The 16,199-nt window shown below is 44.5% G+C and overlaps 1 protein-coding gene across 2 annotated transcripts in view; it reads right to left on the reverse strand.

Annotated features, from left to right (window-relative positions):
- The window catches only part of LOC138513424 (carbohydrate sulfotransferase 1-like), a 310,424-nt gene that overhangs the window by 2,593 nt on the left and 291,632 nt on the right, over nt 1-16,199 (reverse strand). The gene's annotated exons all lie outside the window — the stretch shown is intronic.

Genomic DNA, 16,199 nt, shown 5'->3' on the forward strand with positions numbered 1-16,199 from the left:
ACATCTTGTGTTAAAGAAGAACATTGTATCAGATAACATCTGAATGAGTACAATTTTAAAGCAGTAAAACTGAACTACAACACTTCCTTTTAACTTCACTGACTCAGTGACCTTTTCAGACAGAATCAGCTATCATATATTGCACATACTTGTGACAAACTGACTTCCGTTCTGCAAGAGCACAGGGATGAGTAGTGTTTTCTAAACTCCTACTCAGTCAAACACTACTACTAAAACAGCAGTGATCCCAATCGTGAAGGAGAAAGAGGCATGACATGATTGGTTTACCTGCATTGTCTCTTAGAGGTAGCATGGCCGTGGGCAGGCTGTACTCTCCAAGAGGTGTATAAGACCGCAAGGAAGCATCCAAACAAACAATAGTACCAAAATAAAAGAAATTTCCAATCAAGGTTCTATGAACAATGCAAGACTTTAATCAAACTAAAAGAACAGATAAACTAATAAAAAAAACTAACAACCAACCCCTGTGATCAAATAAACAGCATGTGCGCACCTCTGATTCAAAGGCCCACTCCTTGCATTAAGACAGGAGTATGCAGGCCATTGCCGTTGGGGAAATGCTAAATTGTAGGTATGTAACTTTCAAAAAGCTGAGTCTTAATTGTGACTAGGGCTCAGAGAACAAGGTTCAGAGAGACAGAACTACTGTAGGTACCTTAATAGCTTCGTTCTGGGACTCAACAGTGTAAATCCAGGCTTCAGCGACTTTCTGCTGTGTCAAATCAGATCCAAAGTAGTCGAGCTGCTGCAACAGGATTCCACAACACGGTGCAATTCAACAATCGGCAGCAGCATTTGGTAGAAAGAAGCTTGGGACAGTCAAGCGATGTTAGCGTTGGTGTAGCTCACAAGCTGTCGAAGCGGTTTAACATTGCAGAGGGCTCCAAAGGCAGCTTCTTTTGTTGCTAGGGTGCATTGAGGCCCTGTCCAGGGTCTCTGACGAAAGGTGATCCCTTATTCTGCCCTTCTCAGCCAATGTTTCAGCAAAATTATCTTCAAGTTGGTTCAAAATGACTCTTCAAGATGATTCAATTAAGTGGGATCTCACCCCCATATATAGTTTTTTAGCCACAGAGGATTGGTCTGTGTCAAGCCTTCTCGAAGGGGCAAATCTCTCCTTCTGTAACAAGAGTTTTGCCTTCTAATGTCAGCTCCTGGAGTATCTTGTTTGCAGGAAGTTGACAGCGGTTACAGGAAGGATTGGGGCCTTAATATTTCCAAGATGGGGGGACCCTTCCTCTGGGTACAGGTCCTTTAATACATTCTTCTATACGTCCCCCACTCATGTCAGTCTGATCAAAGAGATGCCAGTATTTATCCCACTGCTGTGACGTCCTCATTGTGCTGACTGAGCTGCCATTAAATCACTTCCTCCCAGCATTCCCCCATGGGATATGTCCTGTTTCTCCGAGACTATGCCAAACCTTCCCAGCAGTGGACAAAGGAGTCCTTCAGGGCTGTGCCCTAGTGTTCGTTTAGGGTGAAACCTCCAGCCCCAGACAGTAACACACAAAACCTCTAACACTTGAAGGAATCAATGGAAACTGGTAATAATAAAATGACATTGCCAAATCCATCTGATTATAACTGTATCTCCTCATGGACCACTATGTCAAACTAGACATAGCTTTATATTTACATTTAGCAAATGCTGAACCCCAGTCCATGGGGATGCACAGTTAACAACTGAAACCTGTTTGGTTACTCTTCAAAGGGATTCAAGGTTCTTTTGCCAAAAATGGCCAACGTGAAATTTAGAGCAACTTTGGTTGGAGATATGCCAGCAATATATTATCTGAAATAGTCGGCAACATACCATCCAATGTGTAGACTGCTAGCACATTTGTAGCCATTTTGGCAACCAAAAACAGGTGTACACTTTGTAAGCGATCAAATCGGCTGAAGCATCTTTCTAAATGTGTAGCCCTATTACTGCTAACCTGCTGCTGGCATGTCAATTACTGATGGCCAGCAGAAAGTAGGCATTGGATGTCTTACATCTTGATGTTGGTTAATTCAGTTATACACCAAATGGCCGGCATGCCCTTCTGGGTAAAAGGGATACATTTGTAACAGGTTTTTAAAAACCATGTGTAAGTGTTTTTTTTATGATGGAACAATAGTATTGTACATTTAGCCATATCCAAAGGGAAGAGTTCCAACATACATACGGGTTATTCTGAGGAATTATATAAAAAAAGGCCAAGACTAATTGAGTTTATGGCTCTTTGGAAAGTGCGTATGTAATGGACGGGATCACGCCAGAGTAATTCTGAGTCCAAATAACCAGACAAACTGAAGAAGATGGCAAGTTACTGTTTTATTAACAATTATCTAAAACAGGAAGGTTACAACAAACATCAAGGGATGTACGCTCAGTCTCTCAATGATGTCCACAAAAATATACTTTATATACTCAGATATTCAATTATGCGTCAGAGTGACATCATACTGCGTGGCAATAGTGAAAAACCTATCAAGGGTCGGGATTGGTTAAGGTAAACATCTAGATATACAATCATATAGGAGCTAGGATTGTTATTGGCTTTCCTTTATGAGGTGGACAATTTATGCCTACCTCTTCAAACAACTAGTTACATCGTGTTTCATTGGTATTCTGAACTATAAGGTTCTTTGGTATACGGGCAAATACAATTGGTTAGCACGTTGGTGCCATGTCTGGAACATTCAGCTCATTTAGCAGCATGTAAGCCCAGACCCAGGTGCAGTGAGATAGGGCATGAACCTACCTCACCACCCAATTAGCAAGCATTTCTCATTACCCAATGCCGTCTGCCATGAAATTGTCTTTGTACTTGGCCTTGCAGAATTTTCTTGTCTATTGTGTCTGGAACTCCAACTTCAAGCTCTATTTCCATCCTTGGCTAACGACAACAGACCACCATCTGGTCCGTTTTGCAGTTTTTAAATGCTCTAAATGAATTAAAACTTGGTATCCTTTGTGTTATTTCTTGCACTTTAATGTGAGAAGATTCATCCTCTGCCCATCCGTTGTTCTTCTGAGTAGATAGCTGACCTCGATTTCTAAGATCTTGAATTCAGGCCAGACAGCCTCGCCAGCCAGCTCCACCAGCCTGCTATTCTGCTGCGACACAGCTTTCCATTCCCATTTATGATTTCTGGCTTATTTATTTCGTGATACCAACGTCCAATTTCTGTACAATGACACCTTCGACTGTATTCTATTTGCTACTCAAAGCTCCAGGGAAGCGAGCATTTCAGCACTTTGTGAACGTGTAATCTTCTTTTATATGTTGATAGTTCACTCGATTCTTTACTTCATCATTTGTCCTCTAGGATCTGTGTATTGTCTCAAATCAGTATCTCAGGCCGTTGTGCACACTTTCTTATGATGTCATTAGTTCATTTTCTTTGCTCTGCTCTTTCTCATATTCCTTCATGGAGTTCCTCCTGTAGGTTGTCATCCCTTCGAGGGTATATTCGATAGGGTTGTCTCAATGGGTATCTCCTTCCAAACAGTCTTTGTGGTATTGGCACAATAGCTGGTGTCAGGCAAGGCACAGTTACATGCCTCCAATACAATGGAGTTAGGGGGGCGGGATCTCCTGCAAATGTATACATCTGCACCTCTACATAATCTGTACCTGAAGGCCCTATTATCTGAGGAAGTTTTGGGGCCTCATTACGACCCAGGCGGTAAGTGAACAACAATGCCGGTAAAGGATTACCGGCATTGCTTACCGCTCTGGCCGATTAAGACACGATAACCCGCTATTAGCGGCACCGTAATTAACAATGCCGTTAATAGCGCTAGGAGCGCGGGCACGCGCCCATCCATGCCACCAATACCGGCATGGCGCAAACAGGGGAACATCACAAGTCAGGCGGACATGCAAACAACGCCCTACTGATGCCCGAAAAGTACCTTACCGGCATTGAGCCAATTCCGGCATCGCGGACCACCCGTAAACGGCCATGTGCAGTGTTCCCAACTGCCACAGGTGCACAAAATAGCACAGGTGGAGGCAATACAGACTGGGCCAGCACAAAAGGAGCACACCCCACCCCTTCCCACACTCAGTCACACTCCACAATGATTCCAATACTACTAGCAATGCTGGGGCTGGAGCACATGATTGCAGTGGAACTGCTGCAACAACAACAACAACAACAACAACAACAACTGGCAGCACAGAGGAGACGCAGGAGGAGAAGGAGGGAGAGGCAGGGCCAGCATGCCCCACCAGTGCAGCCAGTGGCACCACGCAGGCAGCCCCCAATCCCTCGCATCAGAGCCAGTCCATTCAACCTAACCCCTGAGCAGATCCACACCCTGTACCGTCTGGACCGGGACACCATCACCACCATTGTGGATATGATACATGACGACATTGTCAGCCTGATTGAATCACGCACCGCCATCCCCCCACTACTGAAGGTAGTGTCTGTGCTCCACTTCCTGGCCACAGGTACCTACCAGCACACAGTGGGGCACATGCATGGCATATCACAACCATTATTCTCACGTACGCTGAACCAAGTGCTTGATGCCCTCCTGAAGCACACAGGCGACCACATTTCCTTACCACGGTCTGCCCAGGAGATCTCAAACACAAAAGTTGGTTTCCATTCACTGGCCGGCATCCCTGGTTGCATTGGCGCCATCAACTGCACCCATGTGGAAATGGTGGTCCCACATGCCATGGAGGTAGCGTACCGCAACCGTAAGCTATACCACTCAATCAACGTGCAAATGGTATGTGACTCAAACAAGATCATCACACATTGCTGTGCCCAATACCCCGGATCAACCCATGATTCAATGGTCCTGCGGAACTCCACGATACCATGCTACATGGAGCGACATGCAGGGCAGAGATCCTGGCTTCTCAGTGAGTCGCATGTTAGGCCAATGGAAATTTGATGTGGGTAGGTGATTGGGGTAGAGAAGCATACTTAACCTGGCTGAGATGGGGGGGGGGAGATGCATACTTCACCTGGCTGAGATGGGGGGGAGATGCATACTTCACCTGGCTAAGATGGAGGGGAGAGATGCATACTTCACCTGGCTGAGATGGGGGGAGAGATGCATACTTCACCTGGCTGCGAGTGCCTGAGAGAATGGACCATGCTCATACCCCAAAGCAGCCCAGACTGGACCTGACACCTGACCACATAATGCAAGATGAAAGCTGCCCTAACATGTAAATGATGCAGCATCACAACCATTCCATAGCCATCTACATGTGCACTGTACCTAATCAGACCGTATCCCCCTCAACACAATGCAGCTACAAGCAATTACTATGGCCAATACACAGCACCAAATACCATCAACTGAATGGACAGTCCCCCATTACTGCGTACAAAGGAGTCACATGAGGGCCAAATACATTAATACACCACTACACTGACGCAGAGGTCCAACAAAAGTGCATTTCACCATTTGTTGTGCATAGTGACATCATCATGAGGCTGACATCAACCTTGCCAGGATGAAAGTATACAAATTACTGGACATCAGCCAGATCATGGAAACAACCGGCGTGGACTAACACAGTGCATGAGCACTCACAAGGAACTGGACCCCCCTGCGCCCACTAGTCAATGGCACGCACACCAGTCCATAAGAGGAATACACACATAGCAGTCACATCGTGTGTCTCCATTTATGCATGGGAATGTGGTTGCAATCAGGAAATCAATGCATGCTATGGTGTCATTGTTCGAGGTCCAATATGATGTGATGGCTTACACATATACATTGTTGCCCACATGCAGGTGATGCAGGCTATTCCTTGAAGAGGTGGCTCCTTACCCCAGTCCGGAACCCACAGAACAGGCACGAGGAGGACTACAATCGTGCACATACACGTACCCGTGTGGTGATTGAGCAGACATTTGGCCTCTCGAAGGCACGGTTTCGCTGCCTCAGCAGGTCTGGTGGGGCACTCCTGTACCGCCATGAGAAGGTGGCCAAGATCGTCATGGCATGTGTCATGCTACAAAATATGTGCATATGTGCATCAGACGGAATGTGCCCCTGCCCCCTGATGCTGAACTGCAACCATCTGACGATGAGAATGAGGAGGGTGGGGATGGGGCAGCACCTCAGGGAGGCAGTGATGCACAGGAGGGACGTGCCATGCGTCAGACTCTGATCAACCAATGTTTCTAGCACACATGGACGAGGAGTGTGACATGGATGTGGCACTCGGGGCACTGGTGTGTCAGGGACATGGACACTGTAGACTGTTCACCAATAAAGCACACATACGCAATAAGCAATGTCCACACATGTGAATCATGAGTTACCAAAATGTGTATTAAAGAATCATAACAAAGCGAACAAGCCCTCCACCCCACACACCCTCTCCCCCCTCCCCTTCAACTCCCACACACACACACCCTCTCCCCCCTCCCCCTGAACTCCCCCACACACCCTCTCCCCCCTCCCCCCTCAACTCCCCCAAACAACCTATCCCTCCTCCCCCCTCAACTCCCCAAAACAACCTGTCCCCCCTCCCCCTTGAATTCCCCACACATGGTGTGCAGTAGCATGCACCAGTAGTCCAAATGGCACCAGTATGCATGGCTGTGCCTACTGCCCTCCCCCTCTTCCAGCACCAGGTGCCTCCCTGTCCGATCTGCGCAGGTTCCTGCCAGACCTACGCACAGGACTGGTCCTAGTAGAGCTGGCATTAGATGATGGTCCAGATTGTCCTGGCAACTGTGGTGGATGCATGTCCCGCATTGCTGCCACCATTTCCGAGAGGACATGCCACACTGCTGCCGATTCGGCACAAATGTCCTTTGAGGTGGACTTGATGGCTGTTTTTAGGGATGCAGCACAATCCCTAATGTCATCCCTTGCATGGGTACATTCAGTTATATGCTGCGTCAACAGCCCTGTGAGTTCCTCCTGGCGCCTCTGTATAGCCCTGATCCCTTCTTGGCTGGTTGTCACTGGGGTGGAAGTGTGAGGCGTTTCCACCATGCTTTGGTCATCAGGCACAGTTGGCATGGGGCTGAAACTAGCCGGCCATGAATCTCCAGGTGACAGCCTGTGCATGCTGCCGTCCAGCACGCTGCATGGGTATAGTTGTGGTGAGTGCAGGGGGCCTGTGGCGGGTGTTGCTTCATGCAGATGTACGTCTGCCTAGTCATTCGATATGGCTGCTGTGGCAGTTGTCTCACCGACTGTGCTGCTGGCAGCCGATGGTGTGACCTCTTCCAATGCCTCCTGGGTGATGGTGGCTGGTGTGGGTGTTGTTGTGGGTGCTGTGGTGCACATTGGTGCTGTTGCCTCTGTGGTTTTCTTGGCCTTCCGCGGTGGTGCAGGTTGGCCTCTGCCCCTTGAGGTTGAGGGGCGGTGTTCTCCCTCCTCGGCCCTAGCCTTCTTCTGTGGTGTGGCATCTTTCTCCCTGGTGTCCTCATCACCGCTGTCAGAATGTGTGCCTGTGGGGGACCAATGGAGGGAGAGGGTTAGTGATGGGTCTACGGGCATCAGGCATGCATTGGGGTGGCTGCATTGATATGGAATGGTAGATGATTAACATTGGGGGAATGACGTACGGGTCGCTTCACTCTTGGGTGGGTGATGCATGGAGGCATCTGGGTTGCAACACATATGTGGTGCATTATGCATGTGGACAAGGTGATGCTCTGCACTGCCTGTAGGCAGTCTTGTACTTATGTGTCTGGTGGACCATGCTCTACATCATTGCACTGTCAGTTCAGGTGGACATCATCGTGGTGGTATTAGCATTGTTTCATTTGAGACACCTACCTGCATCGGCTGATGACGGGGCTCCTCGCTCCATGTCCCCGACTCCCTCTATTGCCTCGGTGCCTATGGTGGTGGCGCATATCTCCTCCCATGGTTGCAGTTTGATGGGGGACTCCGCACCTCCGCCTGTTGCCATCCCCAGGTTGCGGTTGGCGGAGAGCATTCTCCGCACGCGTAGACGCAGGTCATCCCAGCGCTTACGGAATTGTTTGGATGTGCGGGGTGTGGTGCCAACAGCACTGACTCTCTGGGCGACCTCTGCCCAAATCTGCTTTTTTTGCGCCGCAGTGCTGGACGGGACATGTCGTTTGAGAACACCACATCTGCATGTTCCTGGAGTGTCTCCACTAGCATGATGAGCTCCTCTCTGGAGAAGCGCTACTTGCGCAGGAGATCTCCCGTTTTTTTCACTGCTTTTGGCATAGTAAAATGCAACAGGTAGTGGTGGAGGTGTGTTGGAGTTCTGGGGGTCAGATGGATCCTGGTTGTGGTGGATGGCAATGGATTGTGTTTTTAAAGATGGCCGGCGTGCTCTTTCCTGTTCCTGTGCGATGACGCTACTTCCGGTTCCGCGTATTTATGGTCACCGCTAATGGCGGTTACCGCTATTAGAGGTGACCGCTATTAGTGGTCACCGCTAATGCTGATGGCTTGGATGCCGGACGAGCTATTTCCACTACAGACTGTGCCGGGTAGGGGTATTTTTCGGCCTTTTATGGCATGGCGGTGGGGTCATTACCGGCATGGCGCAAAGCTTGTGCCCGCAAACACGTAATGGGCCGCTTTTAGCGGTCTGTTGCCAGCACGGACACGGTACTTGCACCATGTCGGTAATGACCGGTACTTATCGCCCGGGTCGTAATTAGGCCCCTGGTCTTTATTCAAAACCTGGGGTTCTCTTAAATGCCTAATGATGTGCTAGTGGCAGTTCTGAAGAACTGTGTGATTCAAGGTTTGGTAGTATGAAAAAACAATAATATTCTTTAATACTCACAAGGCATTTTTTCAATATAGCAGAGGGGAGATGCTTTATGCTAAAGGGTTGAAGGTGGCAGCCTCGATGCTTGGATAAGAGACAAGTGGCATTGTAACCAATATTGTAAGCAATTTGGATGAACATATCCATTAAGGAAAAGGCTCATTCAGACAGCACAGTGATGTTGGAATATATAAAGTTTAGATGATAACCACAAGGTTTAGTAGTGAGCAAAGAACTATGTCTATTTTTAGACAATGTGACCTTCAGGTTTAAATGGCCTTACATTGCCAACAAATTTGGACTAGATTGGATTATATTGATCAGTGACACTACTAAAGGCATACTAAGCATTGAAATGGATTTGGATAATTGGAAAAATATGCATCAATTAAAACATTAAAAAAATACTTGCAATGCTAAATATTGAAATGGAAGAATTTGGGAATATTGAAATGGAAGAAGATGTCAAGCAAAGTTCTATCCAATTGCAATCATGAGAAATCTTTTAAATAAGGTTACACAGCATAATGCTTTGCACCATTCAAGTGAAGGCAGAAGTAACAGTGAGTATGACAAGGGAGTTGAAGGCACATCTAGTAGAAACCAGAACTGACAGAACAAATGAGGGGAACTTGGCAAACAAAAAGGTTCAACAAGAAGCAGATATCAAAGACACATGAGACTGGTTTAGCATTTTAGGCCACAACATAGAGGAATGGGAAGAACAGCAGTCAGTACCATTACTACTACCATTAGTAACACTAATACAACCGGTACTACTGGTATTGATCAGGAAGGATTGATAGGTGAGTAAACGTGTTGGTGTAAATTAAAAACAAATGCAACCTTTAAATGAATGTACCCGTTTGCTTTTTTAATGATTCTGCAGAGTGCATGTCCTCTCCTTTTCTGATGTCACTTCTGCTGTAACAGCTTGAAAACAGCTCCCACATATGAAACAGGGGCAGGGCTTATATATATATATATATATATATATATACATATATATAGCTTTTTGTGACTAGGTGGAGGAAGGATGGTACATGGGAGCATGGAGACAGATTACAAGTCAGATGGCCCCTCGCACCACCTGACTCATTACACACCGCCTACTCCTCTCCTTTCTGCCACCCGGTACAGTTGTACCCCTCTTCTGTGTCCCTCTGTATCCTACCCCCGCTGTATATCTGTTCTGTTGTTACCGCTGAAAAGCGCTGTTATGCATTTGTAGTGTTGTAAACCTCTGTAAAGCACTCAGCTATGTATCTGTGTTGTTGTATACCTCTGTAAAGTGTTGCGATGCTTCTCAAAGCTAGGTCTGCATGACAATAAATACAATAATAATAATAATAATAATAATAATAATAATAATAATAATAATAATAATAATAATAATGGAGAGTGTGCAAAGGGTGGCATTAGTTGGTGAGAGAAAGTGGTACTTGGGGGTGAGAGTTTGTGCATGGTGTGTGAGTGGGACAAAAGATAGTGTTACGTTGTGAGTGCTGTTGAGTAGGAAGGGGACAGTGGGAATGTAAGGAAGGTGACTGTTGGCAATGGTGAGGATGGAGTGGAGTGAAGTGGAGAGGGGACAGAAGTACACTGGACAGGAGAGAGTAGTACATTGGAAAGAGCAGAGTAGTAAGGGCAATCAGTGAGAGTAGTACAATGGAGAGGGGAGAGAGAGTGGTAGAGAAGAGTGGGGAGTATATAAAAGTGGAGCAGATAGAGTAGTAGAGGGGTGAGTAGTAGAATGGAGAATAGATAGAGTGCACATTGAGTGCAGTTTCAGGCAGAGCCCTGGCATTGTGGAGCGGTTTCTTTCCAGGCCGTTTTAGAAGAGGCTGCTAAATCGTTAAGTTCTCCACTACCACCTCAGTCAAAAATCACAGCATTTTCTCACAAAAAAAGACCCAAAGCTTTACAGCCAAATAGTAAGAGGATCTTTTCCTTCAGCGGGGGCAAAATGTGATATAGCGTAAGTGCCTCTTAACCTTTTTCTACCGGGTCTTCACAAAAAGATGCTCTACAAAGTCCACCAAATGCCTCATAACTTGATGCCTGTATCAGCTTGGAATATTACATTTCGGGTTTGGCTATAACATCCACACACCTAAGAGCCTCCCACTGCCATTACATGCCCTCAGGGAATCCATCAGTGAAGTCATGGCATATTTACGGGGGGAGATTCAATGGCACCTGAGTGCTATAATCCAAAGTCCTCAGTCTGCCTGGAAACTTCCATTTATGGGGCAGCTCCATCTCAGCTCTGAACCATGATCACTTTAAACTAACTAAGCCATTAAAGAATGCTATCAGCACCGGCAAAAATAAATACCATCAATGATGCTGAATTGATGCAAATAGATCTCCTTCCATCTACTTTGCAGTTTCAACCGGATATTAAACGACAACAGTCGACGTATTAAGGTCTGGCTTTGGAGAAGGTAAGGTTAGAAGTGGCTGATGGGCTAAGCTTTTTAAAGCAAGGAAAACAGAAATCCAAGAGTAATTGAAATTGCCAGACAAAAAAGTTAAAGCATACATTTTTTTTTCTTTCTTATAGACAATCGGGGTCCAAAAAGATTCTTGAGGAAAATACTAAAATTCACACAAAATCGGGCCAGCCGAGACTTAAATGTGGTATTGATTATGGACAGCCCAATTAAGAGTAGTTCGCAAACCACCAATCAGTAGGCAACAAAATCCACAGACAAAGCTTGCAGCCCGCGACCTTGTGTTAAAGAAAAAGAGTAGAAACAAAATGAATCAGCTAAAAAAAGGGAAAGATATAAGGGTATATTTCTCATCAAAGGACAATTAATGGAAAGAAAGTCATTCAAATTTTGAGGATCACATTTTTGACCTACCTACAGAGGAGACTGACATTGCTCCAGTCTTGGAAGGGGTGGGTCCTCCTGACAAACACTGTTGTGTGGACAATAATGGAAGAAAGCCAGATAGGGAGGCAGGAGAACTGCAAGGAAATTGGGAATTTGGGAGAGTGTGGAACAGGGTCCACTCCATGCATCCAAGATTGAATCAATTTTTCAAGACGATCTTGATTGTCTTCTAAATAGATCTACAATGTTGGCACTCTTCAAAGGTGTACCCTCCATATGTGTTCTTCCTCTTATGATCTAAAACTAATTGAACTTCATGACAATGTCCATTTGAATAGATGAACTGTCCACTTCCATTCATAACTGGCATTTAGATTAGTTATTGATGCACATGAATCCCTTTTTAGAAAGAGGCTATGGCTCTTACAAATCTAAGCCTAAATGCAGTGACAAGCAAGAACACACCAGCCAGCAAATAGGGAGGATGAAGGGAAGTCAATCCATTCTGATATATATGGGTTGTCATGCAGACAAAGAAGTTTGCAGGGATGTTTCCTCATCGCACCCAGATTAGGATCATTACAAATATTGTTCCTGGTTGTTTCTTACCCTCCTTGTCCAATCTAGTTTACACCCAAGGTTGTAATGCAGAACCGTTATCTTTGCTATGTTGGAATGCAAGAGGGTACAGCAGCTTCTTAAATGTTAACATGATGGGATTTTTTTAAATATATGACATCATTTGTCAGAAAGAAACAGGGCTACTGGAGGCCCTGGTTTAGATGGCTTTAGCATTATTTTTAAGAAAGCAAAAAAAGTTTCAGTGGAAGACTTTCAGAAGGACTATTAATTGCAGTACAAACACATCTTGGGGTATCTGTTGAAGTGGTAAAAACGAAATCAGTGTCTATATTGGTTTTACATTTGATGGGTGAATTAGATACCCGTAACACACATGTTCTGCTAATTAGCACGTACTGTAACACAAAAGTTGAGTGTGAGGACTCTCTGAAGAGCGAACTAGACAACATTTTCTTAGATTAGATATTGAAAATATCCTTGCCCTCAGTCATGTAGGAGATTTTAACTGTAATTGTGCAGGTTTAGTAGGGGAAATGGAGGAGAATAGTTGTATACCTATCGCCTGACAATCATCAACTTTGCCACGAATAATGAAGGGGAAGGGGAGAGGAATTAGATGGTTGGAGTTTATGTGCAAATGGAATTTGAGCAAAACAACTAGGAATGTACATTGAGATTGCCCCAGCCATCCCTCTTGGTACACACAGTCCTCCCACTCGACCATCAATTTTATTTTTGTCTCTACCATCCTTATGTCTGAAGTACATTTGCTTATTGTGTTAATTGGAGTAACGATCATGCATCTCTGGTTTTAAAATGTAATCATGGTTTTGGGAACGTAAAGAATTACAGCTTTACATGTAATGTCCTGGTAGTAAATAACTCTGGCAATGGGCTGAGACATCTTATTAATATAAGAGGAATTGATTTAGTGGCCAGTGCCTGTTGGATGAGTTGGTCATTTTCAGAGAGGGTCTTAAGGTGTGCACCAGACGGATGCCTTTTCTGAAACCATGAGCAATTGGTCATTACATCCCATAGCAAAGAACAAATTAAAACAATATCTTTTCAGTCTAATTCATGAACATCCCTTTGATTTAGAGGTTATGAAGAGTAAAGCTGAAATGCCAAAAATAATGAAGGATTCTGAGGATCGATTTGAAAAACTCAGACAGACAAGACAAAGATACAAAAATTGACAGTGAGTGTGTAGCATTCAAAATTGTATAAAATCCAATCAAAAGATGATTAATGTAATAATCTTGAGAGATAACTGAGGCATTTGGGGACTTTTAATTGGACAGGACTCAGCCCAGCCTCTAAGGCAAACCAATAGTATTTTGGCATCCATCTGGTGTCAGCATTTAGAGAAGCTTTACGTTCACAAGCAAGAAAAAGAAAATAAGAAAGTCTAATGTGCTTGTTGACACTTGGGACAGCAACTTTATACTTGAGGACTTGGAAACAGCCATAGTAAAACATAATAATTCTAGGGATTGCCGTCCTGACGGCATATGGCATATAGTGTTAAATGGTAACACCAAACTATGGACAAACATTTTGTTAACATTGTTCACCCAAGTAGTAAGAGGGGGACTGATACCCAATTCATGGCGGAAGTCAATCATTGTCCCCATCTATAAAAAAAAGGGATTGCAATTCCTCCATAAACTGCAGACCGATTTCTTTGATGGATACTACAAGTAAGTACCAGCATCTTTTGTCCTTAAAGACTTGACCCAGTGGGCTGAGGGGATAGAGCGGCTTAGTATTTATAAACAGGCATTCGCAGCAGCATTGGACCGGCCCTAAACGGTTTGGTTTAGACCTTATGCCAACTTAATGCCCTCAGACCTAAGGTCCAGGCCCTATTTTCAGCTAGTCTGGTATGCCTGCTGCATTTGAAACAGAGGATACAAATCTTCTATGGGAAAAAAACAGCCAATTGGGGTAACCCCTTCGCCTTGTTAAATATGTTGTTGCTCATTGATACTGATAACAGCTTGAGAATACATCTAGATACTGAAGTTGCACTTTATAGGGAAGTTAAGTTATATTCAGGTTTAAGGCATGGGTGCGTTTTTGCCTCCTGCCTGCCTGCTCAGACCTTCAGAAAGAACTAAATACACTTTTTCACCCCAGATAGGTCAGCTGGCAGTGGGCTGTATGGAAAATGCAGATGAGGTAATTCCCCTGTTGGGCTCCAAAGGATTCTAGACTATGTGCAGCTTTATGCCAGAGAGACTAGGCTGGAGATTGAACCTAGTAAATCCAGGTTCTTGGTGTTTAATAGGAAGCAGAACATCAAACAGCCTAGGAGGTTGTTAAACAATAAAATAATTGAAGATTTGGATCAACTGCATTACGTGGGTTTGGTTTTCACTAATAAGAACCAACTCTGCACAATTAAGGAAAAACTATTGCTGAAGACTAAGTCATTCATAACTGAAATGAATATCTTACTAGATGAGCACTGTTGTTTCTCTCTATGGCCTCTGAAAGATTTTTACAAATTGAAAAGTAATTCTCGAGTTGTTCGAAATTAAAGATAGGAAATGGCTGCATGCCATTGAAGAGAAACTGTCAAGAGCAGTACTGGGATTACCAAAAACCTTGCCTATGGCCTCACTGAGATTTGAGCTTGGTCTAAGATCATGGTGGTATACATATAAACAGAATAAACTGAATTTGTTTGTAAGTGAAAGGGTCGCCTGCAATTGATTCGAATGCAATAGTTTCGAGTCAAAAGGACAGAAAAAAAAGATTGAATGTTTTTTTGGGGGGAGGGTGTATGGGGGGTACCCCCCCCACAAACCCCTGTTTTTGGTGTCAAAAACACTTTTTTTTTGCTATACGGAAGCCAAACAAAAATACATTTAAAAAAAGGCATTCAACCTTTTCTTTTCGGTCCTTTTGACTCAAAACTATTGTAATTCATATCAATGTATTCGACCCTTTGACTGGACACCACTGAATTTATTTTAAAAAATGAAAGAGAAAGGGGGAAACTCTTTATTTACGAGATGAGGGGAGGCTGGACCCAAAAAAGTGGTTACTCCCTGTTGCAATTTACAACATGTTGTGAGTGTTACTTATCTGAAACCTGCATTGATTTGGAAAGGTGGAATTCAATTCTGTATTTTTAAGAAAGAAGTTGAGATAGTTGGAAAATATAGGATATCGGGAGACCTAAAACTCTACAAAGAATATGTATACTGTTTGTCAGGACTAACATCTCCTATGGCTTAGAAGTTGAGATAGTTGGAAAATATAGGATATCGGGAGACCTAAAACTCTACAAAGAATATGTATACTGTTTGTCAGGACTAACATCTCCTATGGCTTACATAATAACATTCCCCTCACCTGTTTACAGATCATGGTTCACGAGTTTCAGATTAAACATATTGCATACCTTAGAAGGGACCTGACCATGTCTCAGAATCCTTCATGAACTGCGCATTTATAGAATGTGCAAAGGAAACAAACAGCAACACTCCGCCCGCTGCAAGAATGAACTCACAGCCAAGAGAGATTTTGAGGATAATGTGCCTGACTAAAACTGCCAATCAGAGCAACACCAAAGTCTGCAAGATTTGACCTGGTTGGAGATGAGAATGTGATAGTTCCACCACGGGGCAAGACACCAGTCAAGATGATCTGAAGGTGGAGGTACCCAAAGGGACATATGTGTGGATTGCGCCCTAATCCGTGTTGGCCTACAGATATTCCCTGCATGTTGGAGCTGGAGTCATTGATGTGGACTACTGAGTGGAAATCTGTGAAATCCTACCTATTTCATAGAGGTTAGACAATCCATAGCCCAATTGGCGTGTGAAAAGATCCCTGTCCCAAAGATTAAAGAAGTGGAAGATATGGAGGACACTGAGCAAGCCAAAACCATGTTTGCTGAAATGACCAAGGCACATAAAGACTTCCCTCCCATAAGAGGATCAAACACTCTGTCAGCAGAGTTTGCAGAAGCTCAGCTTAGAGAATGGAT

The sequence above is a fragment of the Ambystoma mexicanum genome, chromosome 12, assembly GCF_040938575.1.
Source record: "Ambystoma mexicanum isolate Mex_15411 chromosome 12, UKY_AmexF1_1, whole genome shotgun sequence".
In the NCBI taxonomy this organism is placed as follows: Eukaryota; Metazoa; Chordata; class Amphibia; order Caudata; family Ambystomatidae; genus Ambystoma; species Ambystoma mexicanum.